Raw genomic sequence first — 26,167 nt, 5'->3', positions numbered from 1 at the left:
TGCGACCTGCTATAGCCCAACAAGGGATACTTTCTGAGTGTAGGTCTCTTATAATATCTGAATCTCAACTCTCCCTGGGCATCTGTATTTTGTCCACTCCTGCTACCCTAATTGTTTGGAGTTCTCCTGTGAGAAAGATTAGGCTCTTCCCCTCCTCATTTGATTTTCAGTGTGGTTTCACCATGATCTTGGTACAATTTTCTTCCCAATTTCTGTCATCTCTAGTAGAGTTTGATATACTTTAGTGATGATATTTTGTCTACTTAATTTTCTTTCAGAGCAACATGGAAAATAATTTTGTTTTGTTTGATTCAAGAGAAAAGGAATTTGTTTGTGTGTGTTTTAGCCAGAGGATTTTCTCATTACATGAGCCAAAAGGCACATTAGTTTCCAACCCCAATAAATGAAACCTCGAGTTGAAGGAAACAAGAGATTCGTGCCCAATTTCCAGGCACAGATTGCAGGAGGGGCAGGGGAGAGGGATGCAGAGGGTCCTGGAGGTGGTCCCGGTGGCCGTGGGCACAGCAGCAGCAGCTAGCAAACGGCTCCCCTGGACTTGGCAGGGCGAGAGCTGGGGATGGCTTAAGGCCCTGCCTTGCAGCAGGTGCGAGTGTGGCTAAGTGAACGTGAAAGTGAAGGAGGGCTGGGGAAGGAGCTTGCTGGGGGAGCCCTGAAGCTTGCTCTGAAAGGAAAACCAGACATCTCATGTCCTGGAAGCCCGTCCGATAGCATTTCCTTTCATTAGTGTAGCAGCTTAGCAGCCACAGTTATGCTGGCTGCTTGTTCTTGGCCGGCAGCTGGTACCTGTCAGAAGCTGAGGTCCTCCTGGGGGGCGGGGAGGAGCAGGCAGAAGGGCCCCATGGGCCTGTCCAGGGCAGAGGCCTGATGATGGGCAGCAGAGGGGAGGCCTCTGCCTCTTGCCTTCTTCCCTGCTCACTTGAGAGAGCTCGTGTCCTGGGTCTGAGAGCCTGCCTGGCACACAGTGGGCACTTTATTGCTTGTCACTGGAATGAGGACATTCATTTTCTACCCTGCCACATGTTCAGCAACCTCAGTGACTGTGACTCAGATCTGCTGACCCTCCCTGGACCAACCCCTGCCCTGTGCGCTCACAGCCAGGATTCTTGTCATTTCTTACCTGAGCTGGGCTCCACAGGAAACCTCCATTGTGCCCCAGGGCATCCGATGCCCTCTCCTCCCTGCTCTGCCTAGGGTGCTCTCACTGCTGTGTCTCCAGTGTGTGACTTGCCACCTGATCTGTCCTGTCCCATCCATGGGGAACAAATGCATCCCTGCCTCAGCTCGGAATAACCTGTGAATGCTGCGTGAGGAGTGCTCAGAGGTACCAGGACGCCCAGGGCCGAGGCTGGAAAGCTGCACAGCAGCGTCGTCAGTCATTCAGGCTGGGGCCTCCTGTTCTTTCTTCTAGAAAAATGAAGCGTTACTCTGAGCACAACTCAAGGAAGGTGTCCTCATGGCTGTGTTTGGCTCTTGGAATGCTGTGGAACAGAATAACATATGTGTTTGTCCATGTGTTTCTGTTTCTAAGGCCCCCGTTGTCTGCAGTACCAGTTTTTATTATCTATTTTTGAATTGTGTTTTGAAACTTAGCACATATGGGCTATTGCTGCAGAAATGAGTGTGGGAGGCTACCTGATCCTAGTGGAGTCTGTGGGGTGGTGTTGTGTGTCTGGGAGAGGGTAAGGTGGGATGGGGGTGGTGGTGTCTGTTGTCTGGGTTTTCTGCTTCAGGAAGTTAGAGTCTGATTCGTGGACTAAACAAGGTGGCCTGTGAAAGCAACATCAGGAAGAACAACAGCTTGGCCCTTGTGCAGGGGGAGGAAGCTGAGCTGTGGGGCAGGGCACTGTTTGCTGTCCTACATGGTCACTGTGTTCCCTGAGCACACCTGTTCATCTTGAGCATGGCCTATAGTGGCTGTGCCTGCTGCTGCGCCTGGTGGGGACAGGACCGGAGCCCCCAGGAGTGCTGGTGCAGGGTCCCCTCTGGACACAGAGTCTCTGAATGAAGCGGGTGGCAAGGGTCCTTGTCACCTGGGCACCATCTGCTTGCTCTTCTCTTTCAAGGAAACTCAGGCAGCCTCCCTGACCCTCTGGTGGATCGTCCTGCTTTGGTTTCCTACAATGAGCAAGAGGTTGTTGAGTTGAGCACTTTGCAGCTGTGCCCTCCTGTTTCCGATGTCTGTGGCCATGTTCTGGAAGGTGTACTTCAGAGGAATTTCCTTCTGTTGTCCGCAGGGGTCACCACTTTGGGTCTCCACAGAGCTCCTGTCCCACACTTTGCTACAGGTGTAATTCTGTCCAGACACCGGGGCTAGCATGGGTTTGGTGTGGCATCTGGAGTAACAGGCAGAGAGGGTGCCAAGCTGTGTCTGTGTGAGTGTGTTGCAGGGGGTCTCCCGGCCCCCAGGAGCCCTGGATGCAGTGCGGGGCTGCAGCACAGGAGTTGGATGTCTGGGCTGCCCTGGGTGCTGCTCCCCTCTCAGAGGTCTCTTTTGACCTGCAGTAAAGTCATAGCACTGCTTGACCTTAGTCTTTGTGGTTCTTTTGCCGAGTAAGTTCCCCTTCTCCCCAGCAGGAGTAGGGCTCTACCATGGCTTGGACTCCTGGAATCCCTGCTCCCTGGGCCCTACCTTCTCTGTGACCGAGCCTGGTTGTCAACATGTCAGAGACGACAAAACATGCAGGCTCATGTAGTTGCTCATGTGCCTAGTGGAACAGCTTTTCTGTGCTTTGCCCGGCCTGGCCCTTCTTTCTGTGTCTGTATTTCTGACCATCGTGTTACTGCCACACTTGAGTCCTTGCACCTTCAGTTCTGTGCTGCTCTGGTGGCTCCAGGTCTGCGCGCCAGGGCAACTGTACCTGGCTGCTTCATGTGTCACCTGCTTCGTGTGTGCCCAATGAGCACAGCTGTCTCTCTGCACATCTGCAGCAGCTCCTGATCCTTGGGGTTTCGATCAGATATCACTGCAGATGCAGATTCCCTGCCGCTTCACCTGGGAGTCCTCCCCTGAGCCTGCGCTCACCCTCCTTGCCCGTCGGGGTACAGGGAGCATGCCTGCCCTGCCCCTGGCGGAGTCGGCTTTGGGGTGCGAGGGGCAGCCTGGGCCAGCTGGGTCCTGCTCATAGGTGCAGCTATTTGTGAGCGCTCTAGTGTCGCTCAGTGTCATTTCCATCTGACATCTTGAGCTCATCCCATGCTCTGCAGTTATATTACCAGCTGCTGCCCGGAGAAGCAGAACTCAAACACAGTGCAGCACTTACTGCGGTGCACACAGTGGGCAGCTGACAGATAGGTGCATCCCATCAGTCCTGCAGAAAGCCTCAGGATGAAGAAGTCGTGTGGCTGGAGTAACACCCAGCCCATCGGCTTCCTTTTTAGAAGCTCTCAAGAGTTCACCAAGCAGAGGGGCGGAAGAGCCCTAAGCCAGCAGAGCGCCAGTCCCCGGAAACGACTGTCCCCACACTCCCTGCTGGTTAACGGATAAATTAGCCAAGTTGGAGCTGGCCATTGTGATTGTGTAGCAAATGCTTGTTCTGGTGAACTGGAGAGAGCCTGCGGTGTCAGGGATGAGCCTCCCTCCCTCCCACAGTCTCTCACCCATAGCGCTGCTGCTGCTTCCGTGTGTTGACCCACTGCTGGGCTGCTGCCTGCTTTTGTTGTGGGTCCCAGCACCTTGAGCTCTGGGCTGTGGTCAGGGCCTGCACAGGGATGGTTCCTCCTCAAGGGAGGGGTCTGGCTCCCTCTCAGTGTCCCCAGTGCTGACGGAGAGCCGCTCTGTCTGTCCAGTGTGTTTGCCTGAGCTGAAGCACTTGGGTTTTCTCCGATCTTCCTGTGACTTGTTCACCTTTGATACCTTAAACTGTCTGAGAGCAACTGATCAATCTTTTCCTGCTTTCTTGTGTTCTGTTCCCACCTAAAACCTTACAGTGAATAAAATGCTGAACTTTTCTGGCAGGAAGAGTGCTACAAATGCAAGCACATGGCAGGATGTATCCATGAATCACATTTTCTTTCCTGACTCTGTTACTTACTTACATTTCAGGGAGGGAGCTGCTGGGAGGGGCTTAATTCTTACCAGGTTCTTTGTAAAATGAAGGAGCAGTCTAGGGGGATGAATGCTTCCCTTGTCAGGTTTGTGATTCTTGACCTATTTAGAATAGTGCTGAGTTAGCTTTTTTAGAATAGTATTGTTGGAAAAACAGTAGTTTCTTTGAAATACTGTCACTCCTCACCTTTGAAAGAACTTTAACTCTTTAAAGCCCATTCATCTCTAAAGCAACACTGAAACCCCCAGTGTGGAGGAGAGGTGCTTCTGGTTTCCGATAAGGTGCAGGGACAGACATCTCTTTCTGTGAGAGGCTGATGGCTGTCAACCACGCATCTTGCTAAGCCACCCCAGCAACATTTATCTCATTAGTTTTATTCTGTGAGAAAAAAAAAAAAAACAAAACACCTTTGTACTTAAAATGAAATAAAACCCTCCATTAAGATATTTTATATTTGAAATTCAGTTTTAAAATTCTAATATGATCATTCTGTTGTGAAACAAACCATTTTAGAGTGACTTTTCAAAAATATTGGCCTTGGGCCAGGAATGCTGGTATGTACCTGTAGTCCCAGTATTCAGGAGGCTGAGGCAGGAGGATCACTAGAAGTTTGAGGCCAGCCCGGGCTAATTAGTGAGACTGGCTCAAAAACAAAACAGCATAAAATAAAACAGTAACATCAGTGGCAGCAACAAATTGGCCTTGAATAGGAAGTGATGCTTGATTTTCCTTCTTTTTAAATTATCAAATTAAACTAGTTTCTGTTTTTTTCATAATTGTATTGCCAGAGTTGTGTATTTTTATGTAGACTTGTATGAGGTACTTTGGTGATTCCCCCCCTCAATTTACTGACTTACTCAAGGATATAAATACACACAGGAACTGTCTTGGTTGAGATCTGGCAGAGGTGACTTTATTGCCTTGCAAGCACGGCTGCTTGACTCCCAATGGTTGCTCCCAGCATTTAAAGTAAGCAGCAACCCTGAGATGATTACCAAGAGTTTATGATTTAAAGAAGGAAAGGAAGAGGGAGAGTGTGGAATGGAAACAATGCAGTTTAAATTACAAGCTGCCTGTGGCAGCCCTATAGAGGGCGGTTAACCGAGGTCACTTAATATATGGTCATAATACTGAGAGTTAAAAATAGTGTTACTTGGAGAGGACTTCAGGAACAACTATCCGAAAGTCTGAGTAAACTGAAAAGTACATTAGAAGATCGTGGGCTGCATGCTTAGTTGCAGATGCTCCTTTGCAGGAGGTCGTTGGTTTTGCAGTTTTGTCTCCACCCTGGGCCCTGTGTGATCTGTGACCCCAGGTTGTTTGCCAGTGCCCCTGCGGGTAGGGTCTGATGCTGGGCCCCCGGGGCACAGGGCGCCCTCCTTCACCACTTATGGGCTCCGAGGAACCCCAGACAGTAGGGGCACTGTCCTCTCTGCTCCCGAGCTCCCAGGCTCCCAGGCCTGAAGCTCTGGGAAGTGTGTCCAGCATGGGCCCTCTGGTCAGACCATGCACATCACTGCAGAGCAGTGACTCCCCAGACCACAGTTGGGCTCCTGCACCCCTTTCCACACAGCTCTCAGTGGCATTGCCTGTCCTGCCGTTGTCTCTGTAAGATGAGAGACCGACACAGTGCTGGCTGGGCACAGATTTTTTGAGTTCCAATCAGTGGCTGCTCAGGCTGGAGACAGATTTTTAATTCAGACTTGCTATCTTTAAATTGATGACAGCAGTATGGTTTTTACAAAGGACAAAACAGGATCATCTTTAATTCTACTTTCCACAGTACCAAAATGTGTGTAATCTCTCCTTGGTGTACTTCTTTATTTCTAGGCCTTACATATCATTTATGCCCTTTTGTATCTGTGGATATATTCATAAGAGGGGCTCACACCACACTGTTTTATAACCTACTTCCTCTGTATGACATCATGGACACTTTTGCTTATCATCAACTGATCTTTTCGAGCCTTGGTTGTAATGGCAGCCTGCAGTTGCAGATTTCATTGTGGCCGGGATTTTGGGTTGGGTGCTGGCTCTTCCTCTTAAGAGCAGGGCTACAGCGAAGCAGAGGTGTTCTGTCTTGTGGTATGGCCCAGAAAGCTTAAACCCCAGACCTGCCACTGCTGGGCAGTGAACACAGACAGCTCAAGTGCCACTTGTACTATTTTCTTTTTTGAGAAGAGATCTTGTTCTGTAGTGTGGCTTTGAATTTACCATGTAGTTCAGGTTGGCCTTGAACTCGTGTCGATCCTCCTGTATCAGCTTCCAGCACTCTGGGCTTGCCAGGCATGTGCTGCCATACCTGACAGGATGTTAGTGCCATTGCCACTGCACCATTGGCAAAAATTACCATGTTCCCGTCTCCAGCTCAAATGTATTGCATCATTTTGAGTCTCTACCAGTTTGATAATGAAAAACTTGGAGTCATAAAGCAGACTTTGCCCTTCTAGAGTATGCTTCATTTTTTAAAAAGAAAGCCAGCTATTTTCTATTTGCCCAGGAAATGGGAGGGGCAAGGAAGGAGAGGGTGCAGACCGTGTGGTAGCTGCCAGGTGATTCAAACAGAAATGCAAGCGGCTCTTTGGCATGAAGCTGTGTTCTCCACCCCGGGCTACAGCCAGCAGATTGGAAAATTGTGTTGTGCCTTAGCCCTCATTCCCCTCAGCCTACCTGGAATCTGCAGGTTCTGCCAAGCAGCAGAATTGGCCAGCACAGAGGCAAGGGGTCTTATGTCTGGACAGGGTCGGTCTGGTTTCAGCTTGAGGGAAGCAGGTGTTCTGGCCGCCTGCACTGCTGCTGCTGCTGCTGTTGCTGCTGCTGCTGCCTGTGACGGTGGCATCACGGTCCTGTTTGTCCCCACAGCTGGCTGTGGGGTCCGAGGCTGGCCAGCCTGGGGTCTCAGGCTGTGGATCCCAGGTCTATGGATCCCAGCCTGGGATCTCAGCCCACGTGCATAGGCCAAGTCCTTGGAGCCCTCGAGGAGACCCCATCTATGGCCTAAAGGGGAGGACTGGAGTCTCCTCAGGGACTGACATTCACCCACACCCAGGCCCTCCTCGCTGGTGCTCTCTGTTTATTATTTCCTCCACCCCGAAAAAAAGAAAAGAAAGAGGCATTTTATACGTACTATTTTCTTAAAACTTTCTCTTCCATGTGAAATTTGGGAGCCCGGGGATATTTTTTCCTTGGCGTGTTTGTTTTCTCTGCTGTGACCTTTACAGCTCTTCACAGCCCATGTGCATCATAAATGGTTTGAGGTTTCAGGGTGTTGTTTCTGTAAACCCTAAGAAAACACACGGACTTTTCCACTGTGGCAAGATAGCGTGGCATGTGGCTTCTTTTTTTTTGTGGCCTGGAGCCCTGCCTGCTGACCCTGGGGCTGAACACTGTAGGCTGTCTCTGTGCGGCGCTGTGTGTGGCGCTCTTATTTAGGGAGCCTTTCAGTGAAAAGGCGCCTCTGAGTTATCTTGCTGGCTGTTTCTCTTCCCAGAGCAGTTCCTCTTGTTCGTGAATACAGTTGCAACATGGAATTGGGGTGGATGTGGAACCGGGGAGGGCAGTGGAACTGGCCATCATGCCACAGTACCTGCCCTGGGCCCAGTAGAGCTGGGCCGGGTTGGTGCCCGGGTGGACACCTGCCCACAGGAAATGCTTCTCCAGAGGCCTCGCTCTAGAGGTCCAGCAAAGGCTGATGAATAAAGATGCCTTACTTTCCAGGGTGTCCGGAACTTCCCACAGACCTATCCCAAAGGTCACCTGCTTCTGCCTCACTACAGGGAGGGCAGGGGTCACTGAGTCTGAGCCCGATAGATAACCAGAGCCTGAATTTTCTCTCTTTTCTCAGACCTGATTGAGATCTTATCCAAATATGTCTAAAAATTAAAAGTCAGGAGCATCTCTCTACCCAAGTTTTATGCCATGATGTGAGAAACAGGATTGCTGTTAAATTGAAACTCAGCTTTTCTCTGGGGACACACGGGTGTGATTTTGAAGGAGCCACTGCAGCACTGATGCGTGGTTCTCCGGTTTTAGGGGAATGAATTGTAAATACAGCCCTCAGACCTATGCACGTGGGGACCTTCTAAGTAGCAGTGTAGAAGGAAGGCCTGAAAAGTAATTGGAAGCCAAGAGCTGCTGGCCCCAAAGACAACAGAGCAGGAAGGACAGCAGTCAAGACAAAAAGCTAGCACCATGTGGTGTGGAAGGGGCCTGACAAGGACAGATTGTGGGTTGGTGGCCTGGAATCACTCAGCTGTTTGTCCACTCATGCACTAACCCCATGTACCCAGACAGGAAGACAGAGCTGGTTTCAGAAGGCTTCTCTGTGAAGGATGGACAGTTATCATCCCCACTGGTAAATCAGATCCCTGTTGGCTATTTCTTGCATCTTGGGGTGAACCACTGCCTGCTTTCCTGTGTGCCATCAGTGACATGGTAGCCTCTGAGTCTGGCCATTTGCCATTTCTGGGATCTCACTGTACTGTCTTTTTTTGAGACGAGGTCTCGTTACGCAGTTGAGGCTGGCCTTGAGCTCACTTTGTAGTCCAGGCTGGTCTTGAACTTGCAAGATCCTCCCACCTCAGCCTCCCGAGTGCTGGGATTACAGGCGTGAGCCACCACGCCCAGCTGTACTGTCTTTTGAGGAGTTCCCATTTTGAAACTCGATTATACTGGAGACCATATTATAACTGCCCTGTGCTGAAAGAGGCCTGTAAAGCGTATCAGCAGTAAGTTTTAGTGTTTAAAAGAGGGTCATCAAACTCTGGAAGCAGAGAAGCAGGTGCCCAGTGTGTACCCTCTGGGAAGGCAGAGTTTCCTGTTTCGCTCCCCTGATTTCCTGTCCTGCCCCTCGTCTCACCTGTCGCCTTTTCCTATACTGCCTCGTGTCCTTTTTTCCTCTCTTCCTGCTCACCCCAGATTCCATGAGAGAGAAGTGATTTTCTTTCCAGTCTGTTTTGGGCTGGGTTAGTAAGTGATTATTCCAGAGTGGTATCTTTTCCTCGCTGGCTGGCACCTTAGCCGTTTGGGCCTCCTTTCATCCACCATGTTTATCTGGTCATCCATGGCTTGTGAGGAATGGAAGAAAAAATGGTGAGGTTCTGGGCTACCTGTCAGGGCTTTTGGTGGAGAATTTGCCATTTCTTAGCATTCAGAGTTAAACCCACAGTGAGCCACAGCCTTACCTAAAAGGCATCCAGGGAGCCAGCAACTTATTCCTGGTTTTCCTAAGACCACCCTTTAGGGGTATAAACCCTTGCTTGGTTTACATTTTCTTTGATTGCGCGGAAAGGCCACTTGCCTGCTGACCATTGCTATGGCAGTGACACCTGTGGTTAGTGTTGTTGGGTGCCATGTAATGGGATGACTTCTCTTCTGCAGGTGGTGGGCACCAGTCTGTTCTCCTCTCCATCATTGTCATCAGGGTCTGCAAGACGCACCCAGATGGTGCTAGTGATTTTAATTTGCCTTTCATTTTCTAGGCAGTCTTGGAACATGAGATACTGGTTTTTTTTTTTTTTTTTGAGGAGTAGATAATAAAGATGAGATTTCAAATAATGACCCCTTTTGATATGGTTTCTGTATGACCTGACCTGGCTGGTGGGTAGGGGAAGAGTAAAAACGTGCTGCTTTGGGACCTGGCCTGACTAGATTGGCTGTGCTGTGCTTTGTGCTTCACTCCGGTTGGTCTGGTTGGTAAGGATTAGGATCTCTACCAGAAAGTTTGGGGTCCTGGGCTCCAGTGCGGGTTGGTTAGAGAGAGACATTAATAAAGCAGGTACAAGCCAAAGGGTGCAAAGCGGGTCCGCTCTGTCTTGTAGACCGAGGCCGTTAGGGTGTATATCCAGATGTCCCCCTAGAGCCCTCTGCAGTCACAAGCAGGGCCGTTTGGAAAGTGCTTGAATCCTGGCAGGATGCAGCTCTAGGAGGAGGGGCTGGTTGGCCGGGGTGGAGGGCATGGCCAGAAAAGTGTGACTGCTCCCCTCTCCTCTGGCTCTCTGCTTCCTGATCTCTACCAGGCTTTTCCACAGTGCTGCCCCAGAACCAGCCAGCTCTGGGCCAATACCTCTAAAAACCTTGAACCAAAATAAATTTCTTCTTTAGTTTGTTTGTATCAGGGGCTGAGTCCTAGCAATGAGAAGTTGAACAGACAGATGGGTAGGAGTGGTTACTCCGGAATGAATGTCTGGCCCTCGAAATACTACTCTAGGATTGGTATGTTTAGCATCCTTTGGAGTTAAACCATTGATACCTTCCCTGGAGAGTGGGGTCTCGGATGTAGGCAGGAACTGGCAGCTGCTTCAGGGAGGGGAGCCAGGTTGCATTTTCTCAGTGCTGCTAATTTCACCGCTGGGAACCCATTTCTTACAGTGCTCCATGATTTTGCAAAGCATTAATTTTACTCCTGAGTGCCCACTTCGAGCTCTCATTTTGTTGTAGTGTGGCTTCTTGCCACACTGTGGGTAACTGCAGGTGCTGGCATCACTGCCTGGAGCATAGCCTCCTGATTAAAGCCCAGGCTGCCCCTCCTTCAGAGCGATGATCAAGGCCTCAGGGTCTCTGCTGCAGGGGAGACAGCAAAACAACCCCAGAGCTGCCTTCTTGCTGAGGCTGAGACCCTCCAAGGTCAGAAGTGAACCTGGGTGGTGCTGGGGGATGGATTGGACTTCTGTGGTGTCATCTCTTGGGGGCAAAGAGTAGTGACAGACCTGGGACTGAACTCAGGGCCGAGCTGTGCTGCTGAGTGGCACTGCAGCCCTTGCCAGTATCTGTTAAATGCTTCCCTGGATTGTCAATTTGATCTATCTCACAGGCACAGTTTCCTGCACTGTGGACATTTGCAGTTGGCTCCTGAGCCTCAGACACTGGTACAGACAGGCACCTGCTGGGATTGTAACGGGGCTATTGGTGATTTTTGCTTGAGATGCTGGGCGTGGAACCTGGGGCCTTGAACTTGTTAGGCAAGTGTTCTACTACTGAGTTGCACTCCCAAACCTTTTTATTTTTGAAATTTATTTATTTGGCTTTTTGCTGCTGAGTCTCTCTGTAGTTCAGGCTGTCCTTGAATTTGTGAGGATCTTCTTGCCTCAGCCTCCTGAGTGCTGGGATTACAGAAGTGTACCACTATGCCTGGCTTCCTTTTATTTTGAGACAGTGTCTCACTAGATCATCCAGGCTGACCTCCACCTTGTGATCCTCTTGACTCAGCCTCCCGCATAGCTGGGATTGCAGGTATATATCACTGCACCCAACTCACGATAAGTTTTGACAGCCTTTTTCTATAAAATCAATAAATAACCAGTTGTATTGAGTGTTCTTCCTCTGTATCACAAGGATTCTCTTTAGTTACTTCTTTGCATTATTCAAGAGTTGTCCAGCCCAAGGACTGAGCCACATGCTCTTACTCAGATTCTTGATGGGGCAGGAGGCAGGTGGAAGCAGTGGAGGCGGTGTGTGTGAGGGTGTCTGTCAGTTCTGGGGTCCAGTGCCAGCTGGGCATGCTGAGCTGCTGAGAGATTTGGGACATTTTATAAGCAGTCAGATTCATTTACAGTCTGGCTTGCTGACAAGGTGTGCAATTATTTTGAGTATTTTAATATGAAAATCAGAGGTGGCCTTTCACGTGCATATTTATAAGAAGATGCTGTCTGTCTGGGCCGTCATTAATTGGCCTGGATTCAGGTTTGCCTCACTGGGGGCTTTAGGAATCCATAAAGAGTGTTTTTTGGAAGCAGGATATTTTGCTGCAAAGTTTTAAAATATGGAAATGAAGCATTATTACCTAGAGAGGAATCAGGGAAAGATGAGAACAGGCTTCTTGTCAGAAAACCGTATAAGCAAGCGGAAAGTTGAGGAGAATAGTTTAAGCACTGAAAGAAAAACAAAACAAAATAAAACAAAACTCCAGACCCCACCATTTTAGAACTGTGACTCCAAAGACGTTACGTTTGAAAAGTGAAAGATGGCATGGTGGTGCATGCCTGTAATACCCACAAGGCAGGAGGATCACAAGTTCCAGTCCATCCTAGAGAATTTAGTGACTTAGTGAGAATTTGTTTCAAAATAAAAAAATGCAAAAAGAGCTGGGGGTTTAATCCAGCATGAAGGCCCTCGATTTACTCTTCAGTACTGGGGAAAAAGAAAAGGAACTAACTGTCAGGAAAACAAAAACTGAGGGAAATCATGGCAGCAGACCTGTTCTGTAGAAAATGTTGAGAGGTAGCAGGTGGTGAGGTTGGAGAGTTGGGTCTACACAGCGAAAGGCAGAGGCTCAGAGAAGGAGTAGACGAAGGTAAAGCAACAGGGTCCATTTATTTTTTTTCCGGTACTGGGGATCGAACTCATGACCTCATGCTTGCCAAGCAGACACTTATGCCACTGAGCTAAATCCCCAGCCCTAACAGGGTCTATTTTTCTTATGCTTAGTTGGCCCAGAAGTTAACTGTTTAACCCAGTTCCAGGGAAGCTGTCGTGGCGACCACTGTGTGTCGGTGAGCGAGATGCCCGACAGCAGTGTCACGGCTGGGAGGAGGAGGGGGCAGCGCAGAATGTCCCCAGTTGACAGCCTGGTTACTACTGACAGAGTAGAAGCGCCATGGGTCCAGTGGAGACCACACTTCAGTGATCTGAGTGTTGAGCTTTGGCGTTTTCCTGGCCAGTAGTTAGTGATGTGCTGTGATTTGCTTTCTCTCTCCATGCAGGGCAGCAGCCCCAAGCTCCAGCTCCCAACCAGCCAGGGGATCACATGGGGAACCCACCGAGACCCCTGCAGTGCACTGTGTTGCCAAGCCTCTGTGCTCTGTAGCTTTTGTGCATTGCATGCCTTTTCCATGTATGGTGTTGCTGCTAGAATGGATTTACCAGGTGTAACACAATACTGTACTGGTATAGGCATGTGATATGTATATATATTTACATACACACATATTGCAATCACTGAAACTTTTTTTTTGTCTGAGACAGGGTCTTGTTATGCAGTTCAGGCTGACCTTGGGCTCACTTTGTAGCCCAGGCTGGCCTCGAACTTGCAACAATCCTCCTGCCTCAGCCTCCTGAGTGCTGGGATTAGAGGCATGCACCATCATGCCTGTCTACTAAAACTTAGGAAGAAGCACCACCCACTGATAGAGCAAGCAAGCGTCTATGCAACTGTGCAGGCCAGCCCTTTGTGTGCTGATTTCCTGCCATTTTAGGTAATAAATGCTTCCATTGCCTCTTTTAATTCTAGATCACACCCCTGCTCCAGGGGCAATGAGTGACATGATGTGTGTCCCTTCAGTGGTATTTCTGTGGTCCCTGTCAGACTCAGTGTGTGTCAGGTGTATCCCTGGTTTGAAGAAACATCAACTGCTGGCACACTGCTCAGCCCTAGAGCCGAATTTTGAGCTAGCTGTCTACCAGCCAGTGCAGACCTAGGGTCTTTCTGGGCCCAGCATGTGGCCTCCTGGGTCTGCCTGCCAGTCTGCACTGGAGCCACCTGTGACAGTTTCTAGCTGGCAGGCAGGGCAGTGCTGTTGACATTTTGTGCCTCAGAGATTGCAGGATGGACATCCCAGGAGTCTGCACATCTCTGCTGTCTGCAGCTCCCCTGTACCCTTTGGTTCATTGACACAGGTGGCTGCCTGGTGAGCATCCCAGGATATGCACTTGTTCTGTCCTAAAGGAGGGTTTTTGTGGGCATCTGTATGTTTCTTAAACCCTTCGAGTTCCTGTAGTATCTTGCACAGGTCGGTGCCTATGTGACCAGCCCTTCCAAAGCCTGGCTTTCCATCTGCCTGGCCTCATGACAAGCTGTGAGTGCTGCCTGCCAGTGTGTCTACAGCCAAACTTCAGGAGTCTAGTGCTAGCATCCTCACAGATGTTACTCAGCTTGTGATGGGATTACATCTCAGCCATAAGTTGGAAATAGTGTAAGTGGGAGATGTTCTCGGTGCACGTGACCTGCTGAACATTGCAGTCGGGTATCTGTCAGACGTTTCCCTTCCTGACCATGTGGCTGATTGGAGTGGCTGCCATCTAGCATCACAGAGAGTATTGCACTGCATATCAGTAGCCTAGGGAAAATATCAAAGTTTAAAATTTGAAGTATGGTTTTTGTTGAATATCACTTTTGCATCATAATGAAGTTAAAAAGAAAAAAAAAAGATGACCATTGTAGGGTGGTGCTGGTCTGTGAGGAAGAGCAGTGGTCCAGGCCCCTGAGCCAAGGGTCTGGCCCTTCCTTCTGAGGAGAGCTTCTCCATCAGGCAGTGGAGGGAGTGGCCTTCTGGCGGATGGCTGTTGGTCCATCATGAATGCTTGCACATTGTGGGCAGCTTTTTACTGGGCAGTAGAGAGCTGTTTCTGGGGTGCTGCTTGTGTGGAAATTGGGCCTGGAAGCTCTTCAGCTGGTGACAGCATTGGCCCTAGAGGAAAACCTAGGTCCTGAGCAGGTGGAATAACTGCTTCATCCCCATTAGCATATTCATGTGTAAACCATGTCCATTCCACTAGGGGCCTCTTCTGGGACCTGCCATCCTTACTTGAGTGTTTCTTTGACATTATCTAAGAAATTCTTGATATTTCAACTTGCAAGGTTATTTTTTGTCCTGTAGTCACGGGGCAATTTTCATGAATGCCCAATAGCAAGGCAGTAATTGTCTCTCAAAGGAAACATGCCATTCCTCCACAACTCCACTGGATGTTGCTGGATGGCCATGGGCATCTGCCATAGGCGTCAGCCTGTGTGAGTGAGGGGCGAGGGCATCTCTAAGTCATCTTCATGTGGAGCACAGGGCTTCAAGGCTTTGATTGAGCTGCTTCTGCTTGTCATTTGGACATAGTCCGATGGGGCTCAGATTCCCATTCAAATGTCACCTTCTTTTTAGTTTTACTGTTATGAGCTAGTGGTGTTCCAGGGAGTGGGGCTCTGCATTCTCCAGAATTTGAGCAACTTGATGAGGTGCTGGGCTTCTTACTTGGGTCCCAAGATAGGCACTTTATTTTTGTTGCCTGTGGAATGTCACAGGTGGCTCCTGCTAAAGTCATTCCTGAGAACTTTACCACTTGTTTGGCCTTTTGCATGTGTTTTCTGGGTTATTCAGCTGGCCTCTGTGAGTTCTGTGTGACCACTGCACTTCATTCAGCCCCAGCATGCTTCTCAGTTTCTGATGGTACAGGCAGGGCTTATTTGCAGAGTATTCCCATACTTGGATCCTGCCTTTAGCACACATCTTTCCTAACCAAATCGGAATAGTGAGCTGATCAATTCACAGAACTCTGCAGCAACACAGCAAATGTAAATTAGGATCTTATCTTGGAGAAGGCAAGCTGAGTTGACTCTTTTTTGAGATAGGGAAAAATCATTTGCAAAAACATCACTGGGTACTAGTCTCCTTTAGCTCATATTTCGCAGACATACCCAGGAGCATACTTTCCTAATCTGCTAGACAATCCAGTGCAGGTGGCATATTGGGACTGAAGGATGCAGTCCACCCCTTGCCACCTTCACACCCCAACACATCTGCATGAACCATACTTAATTTCCAAATAAGGACATTAGGAAATTTATAGTTCATCCTATCATAATACAACTGTCTTGCACAAAGCTGCAAATGCAACAGTGCCTTCCCCAGAGTTCCAGCATTTTTTAGAAGTCTGAGTCTTTTCTGAGACTCAAGACAAATGCTTAGCAATGAATCTCTGTAAAAATAAAAAAAAAAAAGCTACATAATCTCAAGAACAATGAATGAGGGTAGACATTGTCTTTGCAATAGGGAAGACTAGAGAAAGAGAAAGGAACTGGACAAAAATAAGATAGAAAAGCAGCAGGGCAAACATTAGTTTCTTCACCTCCACGCCCTGTATCCATGGCACTGGTGGTGAGACATGAGTTCCAGAGGTTTGAGCAGCCCTGTGGCATGGCCTTGCTTACTGCAGCCTACATGGCCTTCTCTTGGCTGCCCCACTCCTAGGCTGCAGCTTTCCTCTGCAGACATTCCATGTTCCTGACATTTTTTGTCTCTGCACTTTTATTCCCACATTTGTGGGTTTATTCCCACAGCTTTCAGCACTGCGCTCATATAGGTTCCTTGCCTGGCTCCCCAGACCTTCCTTGGAAACCTGGATGAAAGTCTTCTGACTCTATAGTTCTTTCATGCCAGTAAAAACAGTGTCATGTGGATGATGCCAAGTTTGGCTGCCAGCTTGGGCAGTGGCAGGGCCCACTTGGACCACAGCTACAGCAGCCTCTGTGTGCCAGGATGACTGAGCATAGTGAAATTAATCTCAGGGAACTAATTCTTTAGGAGACCCTTCTTGAGCAGGCCTATGGGGATTCTCTTCTCAAATGAAAGGTTTACACTTTCCACGCTTGAGCCTGCAGTGCATGGGCATTGCTGATTCCTGAGATGCCCTGAAGTAGTCCCACTATAAAAGTACTTGCTTTTTTTTTTTTTTTTTTAATGTTGCCAGTCTCTTTAGCAGCTACCCCTCCTTTGACCCCAACATGGTTCCTTCTTGGCCAACATTTAAAGTTTTGAAACAGATTATTGCTGTCAGTAAGTTTCCTCAGCCTTCCAGAATGCTAGAATTACAGTTATGTGCCACCATGCTCAGCTTGTTTCCTGGAATTTGAGGAAGCTCATCATAGAAGGCTGATTAGATTTCTGCCTCCTCAATCTTTAAACAAGGTGTTATCTTGTTAGATTCTTAGATTGTTCTGTTAGTTATTTCTGCTTACCAAGAAATGTGATACTGGGAGCTGGTAACAAAAAGAGTAAAACAGAGCATCTTTTAAAATTAGAAAACTTGCTAGGTTTGGTGGCACACATCTATAATCCCAAAACTCAGAAAACTGAAGCAGGAGGACTGTCATGAGCTCAAGGTTGGGCTTGGATACATAGTGAGTTCAAGGCCAGTCTAGAATACATAGTGAGAACATGTCTCAAAACAAAACCCAAAATAAAATCTAAAAATAAAAAAACTTGGGAAAGCCTGCAATGTATCAGGTATCTATAGTGAACCTAAAGTTATATTAGCTTGAGAAAATATTTCCCTGTCCTCCAAAGGTATTCCTTGCCGAGTATTGTTGGTGGCTGTTGCACTATTCAGAGTGCTTCTCATGGAGTGCTTGGGCTTGAGGTGGGCAAACCTGCACGACATCTTGCCACACATCCTTACAATCTGAGTTGTGCCAGCCCTGTGAGTGTCACAAGGGGACGAGTGTTGCCTTGGCTGGGGTGTTGGGAATGCGTCCTTGGAAGGGAGATTGAGCTAAAGTGTGAGGGGCATCTAAGAGGGGAAGTGGAATGGGATGGACATTCCAGGGAGAAGAAGCAGCCATACAAGGGTCCTGAGACAGAAGGACAGGATGGTACTGGGTTGCCTCACATCAAGTCAGGGAATCGGTACTGGTCTTCAGGCATAGCCGCATCCTCTCTGGGGTGTGAGCCGTTACCTCTGGAGTGTGTCCAGAGGGCCCCTGCCCAGGAAAGTCTACCCTATGAGGCCAGAGTGCTGTGTGCTGTTTGTGGGGCTGCTCCTGTTTCATTTTCTTGCACTTGGTCTTTCAGTAGGAAGCCTTTTATGGAAGGGATCTCAACACAGGATAGGTTTCCTTCCTGAGAAAGTGGTGCCTGCTGGGAAGCTCATGCAGTGGGAGGAGATACAATGGGTGAGAGGGTGTGGGGGACCAGAAGATGGGGCTGGGTCAGGATGGGTGGCCTGTGGAGCTAGCAGGGCTGGGAGGGGCTGACTGACTGAGAAATCAGAAACTCTGAAAGCACTGCAGACTATTATGGGAATTGAAATTAGAACATTGTATGCATTTTTAATATTTCTGCTAGGAACAAGATCGTAGCCTTTAATGTTTAATGCATGCATTGTAATAGAGAGCTGAACTGCTCTCCGTGGCCTGGTTTTTCCTGTGCTTTTCTTCCAGAAGTGGGGTTCTATTTTAGGCCAATGTGGGGGAAGTGGACCCTATCAGGACTGAGACCCCCAAGGTCAGAAATGTCTTTGACCTCTGTGCACAAGGGCATCAAGTGAAGAGCCATGTGCTCTACCCTGGCTGTGCAGCTCAGAGGTACAGTACTTGCCTGGTGGACACAAGGCCCTGGGTTGAGTCCCCAGTGTTGCCCCCAAAACAACCCAGCAGAACAAAAAAGTGCTTGCTCTTGATGACCTGGCTCTAACCCCCTTTTGTGTATTTGTTATGTGTAATTCTCAGGGGTTATATGCAACTTGGTATTTATAGATTCTTATACCAGATATTCATAGAATCAACTGGATCTCTGCTAGGGACAGAAAGAGAGTGAACTATGTGTTTGTCTTTTTGTCCTTATTAACTTTCCTTTTTAGCATTCATTTCAGCGGTGATGCATCTGCCATGTTAGCGTACTACTTGAGGAAAGTCTTTCTCCACCACTGCACAGGTTTACTTGGACAGGGCCATGGGGTGTGCAGGAGTCTTGGTCATTGATAGTATTTTCAATTTCCAGTAAAAACCAGAATGACTTTGAGTCAGTTTTCTTTTTGTTTCAAAACTTATCTGGACCGCAGTGGCCAACAGAATTTTCTGTGGAGTTGGAAATACAGAGGTATCTTGGTTCATGAACTTAATTTGTTCTACAACTTTGGAAAAGATTGTGTTTGTGCAGGAAAGATGGCTTAGACATGTTTGAAGTCTGCAAACAAATATAAAATTTTGCCAAATGCTTCTATTTGCAAACTAAATTATTTGTAAACAGAAGCATTTGTGAACTGAGGCACCACTGTGTCCTGTACCCACCCTGTCCAGTGAGTGACTCCCAACCTCGTGTGACTGCAGAGCACTCTTAAGTGCAGTTGGGACTGTGGAACTTGAAACTCAGTTTTACTAAGTTTGAATTTAAATGGGGGTGTGGCAACACCCATCCCCGTCCATGGCCCCGGTGTTGGGGTCTCGAGTCTTTAACCTAGACCTAGGGTTAGGCTACCATGTTCCTTTCGGCACCAATGTCATGCATGGGTGGCGAGGAAGGTAGATGACGGTGTGTCTGCATCAGAATCAGTATCCTCATAAAGCCCAGTGATAGAGAGGGAGAAGTGTGGCTGCATACGTGTGTACACCATGAAGTGTGAGCCTGACTCCAGACTGTGCTGCCCCCCTCGCTTAGCCTTCAAGGTGCACCTGGGCCAGTGCGAGGACTTAGTTGACGCTTCCCCTCTTCATGTGTAGTTAAGGGTAGCACAATGCCTAGGACAGGAGTTGGATGTTTTCAGATTCCATGCTGCTTTTTTGTAAGTGGCAGAGGTAATGAATTGGCTTCTGATGTCCAGTAATTCTACTGGAGTGCAGCTGTTGACCATTTCTATTCCTGTGGCCATTTGTTGGGGCAGCTACCTCCCATCTGCAGCTGGTGAGGAGGAAGAGATCATCTCTCACTTTATCCAAGGTTAACTTATTTCACTGTGCTCCTGTGGCTCGGTGTGTCCTTAGCCTGTGTTTGTGGGGCATGGAGTTTGCACACTTCATTCAGTTGGCTCCCCGGCTGTGCTCAGGGTGGACATGGATGATGCAGCCTGTAGAGGAGATGCTACTGGGAGGGGGTGGCTGGCTTATGCAGTGTCTCTTTCCTTAGTTGTGAATGGAGGGTCAGCGATGTGGGGATGGCTGTCACTAGGTGTGGTTTGTGCAGAAGACCTAGGAGTGGGTGGCACGGAATGGGCAGGCCTAGGGTTGTGACTAGCGCATGAGACTGCAGCCCTTCCCCTATGACATGGGGAAGACAGACAGCTTCTCGTGTGGAGGATGGCATTGCTGGCCATGCTGCGCCCCTGGTGCCGCCTTTGCCTTCTCTGGCGGAAGTTTACTCAGGGCATTGTTGAGCGTCGGTCTCTGGAAAATCCTTATGGGAGCGTCATTGTAGCTGGAGGGCCGCACAAACATTAAAACTCAGAAATCTCTGCTGCTGCTAAGATTTTCTTCTTGATTTTCTTCATTTGGAATAGAAGTACCTTCTTTTGGGCTGGGGCTGTAACTCAGCAGAGAGCGCTTGCCTTGCAAGCATGAGGCTCTAGGTTCGAATCCCAGCAAGGTAAAAGTAAACATTTTAAAAAAATTACTGTGATTTGCATACAACCCATGACGTTTGCATTTAGCTACATCTCCATCCCTTTTCTTATTTTTTTTTGTTTTGAGATGGAGTCTCGCTAAGTAGCTAAATTACCCAGGCAGGACTTAAATTTGTGGTCCTGCTGCCTCAGTCTCCCAGAGAGCTGGGATTACAGGTATGACTGCTGTGCTGGACTGAGAGGTACCGCACTGTCCACAACGAAGGAGTTACCTCCACAGAGGCCAGTTAGTAACTAATCTCTTGAGAAAGTAACACAGATTAAAATAAAATCGACTTTTCTGCCTGTTCTCTGAGGCAGATTAAGTGGGGTACGTTTCTGGCAGAACAGCACTGTGTGCGAACAGCACTGTGTGCCGGTGACACCCAGGATGTGGCGTGACTCATGTCTGTAATTGGTGCAGCCCCCCATGGAGGTGCTGCCCTGGTAATTGAGTTCTTTTTAGTCCTCTTAGCCTTGCATTTCTGCATTTTAATTGAGTGTTCAGAACCTGGCAGGGGATGCATTTTTGAGTGGTGGCTCCCTCAGGTGCTTTGGGGAGACCCAGGTGTGAGGCGCTGACTGCAGTGTGAGCTAGCACTGGACTGGAGCCCAGCTTGTTGCTTTCACCCGGGTGTTGCTGGCCTCTGGGCAGCTCTGCCTGATCGTTCAGAGGAAGGGGAGGCAGCATTGCACTGGTCCTGTCTGTGCTCCCTGCCCTGGTACAGCACTGCAGCTGCCTATAGAGGGACAGCGAGTTGTTGGCCAGTCAGGTGGTTGGGGAAACCAAGACCTGCTTGGTCTCTGTCAGGTTCTTTAGTTTAAACAACCTCTTTCCCTTCAAGCAAACTGTAAACCTATAAATACTGTTTAAACTCACAGGGGGTCACAGAGGTGGCTCTGATGCCTTTATTCTCTGCCCCAGAGGCATCTGCCTGCCTCTCCCAGCCGCACAGCTCTGGGAAACAGAGGCCCTGCAGCCTGGGCCACTGGGGCAGCAGGCAGCACTGGGGCTTTGAGGGCAGCGAGCCCTGGTTGTCTGGTGGCTGGCAGCGCTTCTCCAGGTGGGACAGTGACCAGGTTCCCAGAAGGACCCCAGGCATCACGAGCCAGAGCCACCTTATCCTCTGTGGGGGGCGAATCTCGGAGCCGGCTTCTTTTTCTGCAAATGGATTTTGGCACAGAAAAGTTTACAGTATGTGAGGTCACACACACACACACACACACACACTCTCTCAGGGCTGCCTTAGCTGAGGCACAGGGCCCGGAAAGGCAGCTTCTCAGAGCTGTGAACTGCTGGCCCCCAGGAAGCTGCTGTTCCCCAGGAAACTGCTGTCCAGCAGGGCCCAGGTCAAGACTTGCAGCCCTGTGCCAGTCCCAGTGGCCTGCAGGCCTCCTGGGGCAGGGCTTTCCTGTGAGCATCCCTCAGCTCTGGCATGCAGGTGTGGGCACAGTCCCAGCCGTGTCACAGGCTCTGGGCAGGATTGGGGCTGTGGCCTGCATATCCCAGGGTGGTCAGGAGCCTGTGGAGGAGGCTGTGTCCCTGCCTGGCTCCCACTTTGATGTACTGGTGATATAAAGCATGCACTGGATTTCAGTGACTTGGTATACAAGAAGCTGAAATGGCAGGTTATTCATTTTTGTCTAATGTGGCATATTAAAATGTGACCCTTTGTCTAACATGCCCACTAGGACACTTTCAGTCCCACACATTGCCCTAACCTGTGGCTCGTGTTACGTCAGACAGTGTTGGTCTGAGGCCCAAGGGCTTTAGCTGTGCACCGGGAGAGCCTGTGAGCAGGGTGCGTGGACACAGCCACACATGCTGGCCTCTCAGCCTCATAACAGGACTCTTAGCAGAAAGACTACTGAGGGAAAGGGTGAGAATGTGGGGAGGTGTGTGGGGGTGAGGACACGCGGTGGGCTGGCAGGATTGAGCGTACAGTGAGTCCCATCTGAATTGCCAACTGTATGCTCTCCTCTTCCCCCTCTTTCTCTTTGTCTTCATAGAGCATGTTATAGAAAAACTATGGAAATTCATTGCGATCATAAAATGTTTTGATTGCAAGAGAGCAAGAAACTTATGTTTACTTAAAATTTTGTATAAATATGTTTTTAAATGCAGGAAGGTGATTTTAATGATGACTGGCTTATTACTTCATTCATTCATTCACTTTTGTGCTACTAGGAATGAATGAATTGTACATGTGTGATGCCCATGTGCCACCAGCTTCCCCGAGTCATGTCATGAAAATGGACTCACTTCAAAAACAAAGACCTCTTGGGCCGGGGATTTAGCTCAGTGGCATAAGTGTCTGCCTGGCAAGCATGAAGTCGTGAGTTTGATCCCTGGTACCGCCCCCCCCCAAAAAAAAAGATGGTGCCAAAAACAAAGACCCCTGCCCCATCCTATAAGTTTGAAAACGCATTTTCCAAAACCTAGTCAATTTCCATGTGCTGTAGCCTGTGTACTATGATGCAATTTGTAGTGCTGGTATAAATGGGTATAAATTTTCTTCAAGGTTTCCTGGGGGGAACCTGAGAGTTGACAAAATGGGGTCAGAGCAGTGGAGAGGATTTGACAATTTGTCTTACACCCAAGAGTTAGGGGTTGGGATGGTGAGATGATTTAATTTGTGTGTGTGTGTGTGTGTGTGTGTGTGTGTGTGTGTGTGTGTGTGTAATGCCTGAAAATACATATAGGAAATGGACAATCTAGAAACTTTAGGCTTTAGTTTTGTTTTTTTATTCTAGACATTATTAGGGGCAAATACTCCTCTTCTATTTGAGGATTTGATTGCTTTTGAAGGTACAGTGTGCTCACTTCCATCACAAATGGGGCAGCCCTGTATGCCCAAATTTGAGGCACTTTTGAGCGTGGAGGAGACAATAGATGTGAACTGCAGTTGTCCTGGGAAAACAGAACACGTGATAACCTTGGTCACGAGGATTGGTTTAGATCGTTCATCCTAAAGTCAGCAGCCTTGCCGGAACTGAGAGATTAGGTACAATGTCTTTCTATTTAAACTAGGTAGATTCAGTCTCATGGAATAAAGCTATACCTAAGCTTTCCGATCATGGAGACATAGTACCCAATACTCACAGCTTAAAGAAGGAGAAATTTATTTTGGCTTACAGTTACAGAGGACTCAGTCTGTGGTTGGCTGGCTCCAAGGCACAGAAAGCATGATGGAAAAGCCTGTTGGAGGAAGGAAGCTCACCTCATGGCAACCAGGAAGCAGAGAGGGAAGAGAGGACCCAGAGACAAGGACACACCCTTCCAGGTTACACCCCAGGGACCACCTCCAACTAGGCCCCGCCTCCCAACAGCACATTCAACCATGAACTCAACAATGGATTGGGGCACTGGAGCCCCCTTGACCCAGTCATCTTCCTAAAGCTCTAAGGGGGATATTTTTAGATCTAAACTAGAACATCAGTCATTCTTAAAAATTAACAACTTTTGAGAAAGTAAAAATGGCACTGTGTTTTCAGAATCTTTTAAACATATTTGATAAGTTTCTTTTTATGGATGGTGTTTGAAGATAAGTATTGTCTATATTTTGTTAAAGACTCACATATAAAATAAGCCACACATTGAAAACTATCTCTGAGGTTAATTAATTTCACTACAATCTTTAATAGTCAACTTATTATGTAAGACTGGTATTTCTAATAAAATTTTACCACATGAAACAATTGTATCCAATAATACAATAAGCTTTGTAAGATGTAAAAGGAAAAGTCAGTACCTTAATCTAACAGAATTAGCCTTAGCAAAGACTGCATAATTTAGATTTGCCAATGGCTTATTCCAATGAGTAGGAAAAACGCTCCTTGTGCTGCTTTTGCAGTGATGCTCTTTCATGAGGGTAGAGCATGAGCTGGATTGTGATGTGAAAGCAATGCCACTGAAGCCATGCATCTCCTGTGCAGAATCAGGAAGGTGCCCTGGAAGTTGAGGGTCATGGTCCTGTTTTCTCTGTACTCCTGCCTGGCCCATTTCAGGGTTAAATATATCAGACTAACAGGTTTCCCTCTGTGAAGAACTGGATATTTTATATTACTGTCAACATATTGGAGCTTTTAGTGATGCAACATGGAGTCAGTTAGATTCTTGGGGCTGACTTGTGAGCTTGGTCCAGAGCGATGCTCAGAGGGGCTGGTTATTTTCCACCAGTGACATGGGTCCTGCCTGGGCTCCCTGACCATTGTCAGGGAGGCTTGTGAGGATCTGTAACTGGCTGGTGGGGACAGGCCCTGTTCCTGGCCCTGTCTGAACCCCAGGCACTGGAAGCCCTGACCCTTCTGAGTGCTTTGTTCTCTACCTTGGGCAGATTGCTCACCCCTCTCCGCTCCAGAATGCAAGAACTCCTGCTCCATTTCCCCAGCTCATGAATCCTCCAGCCACTGTCTCATTTTCTTTTCCGTGCTGCCACTGTAAACTCTTTCCAGACCACAGGCCTCACCTGCTCACTCCCTGGGCTTTGCTGCCTGATGTCCAGTGCTTGGATAGGTTATGTTTGCTTTATTTGGCTTTTAGTTTGGCGCGAGGTAAATCTTCCTATTGTTGCATTTGAGCGGAAGCAGAAGTCTCAGGACATCATCTAAAAAGACCACGATTCAGTGTCACTTCCTTCCTCAGAGTCTTTGGGGTCAACCTCCTCTCCAGCTGAGGGTGCACTTGGTTGCCTGGGCATCCTCCCTCCTGCAGTGCACACCTCCCTTCTGCAATGCGCGCCTCCCTCTGGTCTAGACCTTCGTGAGGATGAGGAAACGGCCCAGATCCAGCACCCATTGCAAGTCTTTCTCCACCAACTTGAGTTCACCTGGGTTTTCCTTTTTTAGAGCACTTAGAGATTAGCAGTGAGTGGGAGAAATGTCTGGCAGTGATTCATCTGTGTTTTACAGCAAGAAGTCTTCAGTTCCCAAACTTCTTGAGCTTTTGTTTATACTTTCAGTGATCATCGTGATTAGTACTATAAGAAGCCCATAAAGTACTAGCAGATGCTTGAGGGAGTACTTGACTTTGTGGCCAAAGGATACATGGGACATCCCTCTGATAAGTCTCTATCTTAGTCTGTTGTATATTACTACGACAAAATACCTGGGGCTGGATGCTTTATAAGGAAAAAGGTTTACTTAGCTCACAGTTTGGGAAGCTGAAAGTCTAGTGTTGAGTGGCCACCTGGCCTCTGGGGAGGGCCCCTGGCTGTGTTGCAACGTGGTGGTGGCATCACACAGTGGGAGCGTTTGCAAGTATGGCAGTATCGGGAGTGGAAGAGAGAGGAGGTGGGAGAGGGAACAGAGGCTGGACTCACTGAGCTTTGGTCCTAGTAAGATGCCAGGCCTGTAATTCTTGAGGGGTGGTGGCCCCTGGGACCCACCTCCCAGGCCTTTAGCATGGGGCTCCCTGTGGCTTCAGGGCTGGAGCCTCTTAAGAAGCACATACCTGGGTCCCTTGCCTGCTTGGCTCATGGCAGGGCCCATGCTCCCCCCCAGGAGAATTAGTGCCGCTGCTGTCTGATGGCAAATGGAGTCTGGGCAGTGATGGAGTGGTGGGAGCAATTTGCATGGCTGCTATTACTTACCTCCTGCCCTGAGGCTGGTCTCTGACAGCTGCTAGGCTTAGGCTCTAGGGACCCCTGCCTCACCCCAGCCAAAGCCACGTGAGACTGCTTTTGCTGTCCACTGGGTCTCTTGATGACAGGGACCTGTTCTCTCTCCTCTCCAGACTCGGATCCCTTTTTTCCCAGTGCTCCCCCTGCTCCTTGGCCTCCCCTAGCTCCTTCCCAAGGAGCCACCTGGGCTCCTGCAGCCAGCCCAGCCAGTTGCAGGGTCACTCTCTGATCAATGCCAGCTTGGGTTCCTCTGCCAATTGCTCTTCCATTTGAGCGGCTGACCTTGGCATTTCCGGAACTGTGTCATGTGGTGTCTGCCTTTGTAGGTGTGTACTGAACGATGATGAAAAGCTTTATTTTTAGACAGCCGTCTTCTTTCCCAACCCTTTTTACTCCCCCAGAAATGTC

At 48.7% G+C, this 26,167-nt stretch overlaps 1 protein-coding gene across 4 annotated transcripts in view; it reads left to right on the top strand.

Moving 5' to 3' along the window:
- The window catches only part of Dtd1 (D-aminoacyl-tRNA deacylase 1), a 92,209-nt gene that overhangs the window by 37,884 nt on the left and 28,158 nt on the right, over positions 1 to 26,167 (top strand). The window lies entirely within an intron of this gene.

Source organism: Cavia porcellus, unplaced genomic scaffold (assembly GCF_034190915.1).
Source record: "Cavia porcellus strain 051 isolate PalLab524CR breed Dunkin Hartley unplaced genomic scaffold, mCavPor4.1 scaffold_5, whole genome shotgun sequence".
In the NCBI taxonomy this organism is placed as follows: domain Eukaryota; kingdom Metazoa; phylum Chordata; class Mammalia; order Rodentia; family Caviidae; genus Cavia; species Cavia porcellus.
This window is presented reverse-complemented; position numbering and strand designations above follow the sequence as displayed.